Source organism: Vidua macroura, chromosome 6, assembly GCF_024509145.1.
Source record: "Vidua macroura isolate BioBank_ID:100142 chromosome 6, ASM2450914v1, whole genome shotgun sequence".
NCBI lineage: Eukaryota > Metazoa > Chordata > Aves > Passeriformes > Viduidae > Vidua > Vidua macroura.
The window spans coordinates 32026727-32030007 of NC_071576.1; positions in this window are offsets into that span (position 1 = coordinate 32026727).

The window sequence follows — 3281 nt, forward strand, 5'->3', positions numbered from 1 at the left end:
GCAGAGACAAGCTAAGCACTTCCTAATACATAAGTTTCTGCCACACTCAGAGACCTTAATGAAGGTTAAACTTCCTGCAGACTAGGTTTCAAAACATAAGTGTATTTTTGAATGCAATTAAAAATTTTAATAGGTTTCCCAAAGACAATCCAGAATAAAGAACATTCCTCCTTGGCAACTTGCAAATAATGGAGAAAATTCTAACCACAATGTCTCTGAAGCTATCCCTAGAGTCAAACTGGAATTTTTATTGCTGCACTGCCTTTTTAGTCATGCCACTTTTAAACACTGTTAGTTTTAGAAGTGAAGGATAAATCTATGAGCAAGAGTTTCTGATGCCTTTAGAAGCAGCTTATTCAGCCTGTGTTGTTTATGAACTACAGGTCATTCCATTTCTTTCAAACCTCTGCATTGCTAAGGTTTCCAGGAAGTTGTCAGTACTATGGCACTTATTAACAAGTAATGTTATAAACAGCACTAAGGATGGCTATCATTCCATGCTGGTGGAACTTATCCATGTTCATGTGTGTGGTGGATTGACCTTGGCTGGACACCAGCTGCCTACCAAGTCTCTCTATCACTCCCCTCCTCAACAGGACAGGGAGAGGGAGAAAATAAGATGGAAAAAACCTCATGGATCAAGAAAAAGGCAGTTTATTAAAGCAAAAGCAAAAGTTGCCCATGCACAAGCAAAGAGGAAAACCAAAATATTTTATTGTCTACTTTCCACCAGCAAGCAATAGCCAGCCACTTCTGAGGAAGTAGTGGTTACAATGGAAGACAAATATCATACATAATGAATGGCCATGCTTCCTCCTTTCTTTTATATCCAAGCAGCTGTAATCTAGTATGGAATATCCCTTTGGTTAGTTTGGGTCAGCTGTCCTGGTTGTCCACTCCCAGCCTACAGGGAGTGGATCTTGCCTGAACCTTGCTTACTAGTGTGGGTGCAGAATGTTGGAGAGAGAACGTTGATGCTGTGCCAGTTGTGGGCGTCCTCGCAACAGCTCAGTACCTTATTATTTCTTTGCCATATAACTGCTGAGACCAGTTATAATCCCTTATATGTATATAGCAGCATTTCAACTGCTACACCTTAAATTTGGACTTTTCTGTATTATTGAATACACAAAACTGTGATTAGGCATTTGTAAGACTTTCCAGACTCAGAAAGGTGATGTCTTCTTAAAGTCTATGTGCTTATGAGCTGAAAGTTATTTAAAATGTAGCTATCTCTTCTGAAGAACAGATAGAGAAATATGGGAAAAAATTCTTTGGTTGGTTAGCACCATTAAATCTGCAGGCACTCTCATTTCTGGCTAGGAATAGGAGTAACAACAACAACCCTCTCTTTCCTGGTCCTCATAAATCTGAATCTTATGTCCTGCAAGTGAACAAGTTATAAATAAAAGGGGTATAAATTTATTAGTTCTCTACACAGAATGTTTTGCTCCCATATGAGAATCAGTAATAGCCATCAAAGCACAAATAACACGATTTCACCCTTAAGCTAAGCAATGCCCTTTCAGGTTATCAGATGCTAAACATGGTAGTTGAGATCTATCAAAGGAAGTCAAAGGAAAAAAAAACCCAGTGGGTTCTGCTTTAGGACCTGCTGATCTGTAAGAACATTTTAAATTATACCTAGAAGAGATTAGTTCCATGTGCAAGCTCACATGTATGTAATTCCTAGAAGTTTACACGGATAAGCACTCCCCAATAGATACCAAGAGCCAAAGTACTTGTAAGAAAGTCTTAGATGACTAAACTCCAAAATTACATATGCTTACTATTATCCCCTGAGTTCAGATGGTAAAATATTAAAAGGCAAAACCAATCAACTCCCTCTCTGACCAAGACTATCACTTTGGTGTGGTTTTGGAGGATTTTTGCCTGTGTGTATGCACATTTAAAACGCTGTGTCTTCACATGTACATGTATATTTTCATATGTAACATATATGAACATACTGTTGTGTGTGTATAAAACATGTATCTGCTACATATATTTGAAGTATCTGTTTTGCATACAGTTTGTGGTTGGGTTTTTTTTGTTTGTTTTTAAACCCCTTACAAGTTTTGACATTCTTGACTTTTGCTTTCAGGAGTCCAAGGACAAATACTGAAAGATGCATGCAGAGTACAAAATTCATTTCTGGGAAGAAATAAAAGAAGAAAAACAACATTACAAAAGCAAACTGCTTCCATGACTTGTCCCTCTGTCTCCCACCAAGAGTTCCTGGCAAACACAACACACACATTTGTTGTAGGGCTATGTCAGGCATATCACAGTCTTCAGATGAGGACCAGTACATGCACATAGTCAGAGTGTCAGTAGATACCGTGATTACAATTATGACAAGAGCTGACTTGGGTGCATGCCGTGTCAGATGTTTGATGGGCCAGGCTGTGGCTTGGAGAGCTGTGTTTTGGTATGCAGAGTGTGTTATTGCAGGGCTTTCAGAAGTCAAGAGGCGACTTTGCTTTGTGACTGGCTCAGGGGAACAGTTAAGGAAGAGCTACTCCCTCCCTTTCCCTCTTTGCAGATACTGAAGGAAGTTATTCCACATACCCTGCCATATGAAAGACTGCACATGAGGACAGTCTGAAGAAGCAAGGTAGAAACTAGGGCATTCACTTTGGTTTTTTAAGTATGGGTATATCCCTTGCATTGTAATTTGTTTCCTCAATGAGATTTCTATTAGACATTCATGTCTCATTTATTTTTGTTCTGAAAGCATTAATTTAAACCTTTTAAATTTTCATTCATTTCCTTTGACCTTACAACTATCCATTATATTGGTTTTGTTGTATTCTTTCTTTGAGGCTTACTAACTAACAAATTATCTCCAGGATGATTTCATATGGAACACCTCCCACCTTTCTCACCAAGCATTAATATGTGTAGGGCTTTTTTTGTGTTCCTGACCTCTATGAAGCAAACCCATGGCCAGTTTGCAGGAGCAGTCACCATGTTGCTTAGTGAATTGTTGCTTAAGGGGATAAATTTGGTGTCCTGGCAGTAGGGTAAAGTATGGTTTGGCAAATATATTTAGACTTTGATGCTATGAGTCGTCCTTTCCAAACAAGAGTTTCTGGGTGGTATTTTGAAGCTATGTAGCCTGCTGCTGTTTTCCTGGATAACACTGCAACACGCCTGTTCTGTTAGAGGCCATGCTGTATGAATACTGCACATTTAATGATCTCTTCTTATGACCTTTTTTCCTCAGAAGTGGAAATGACAACAAATGAGCTCACGCTTCAAGGACTTGTGTACCTCAA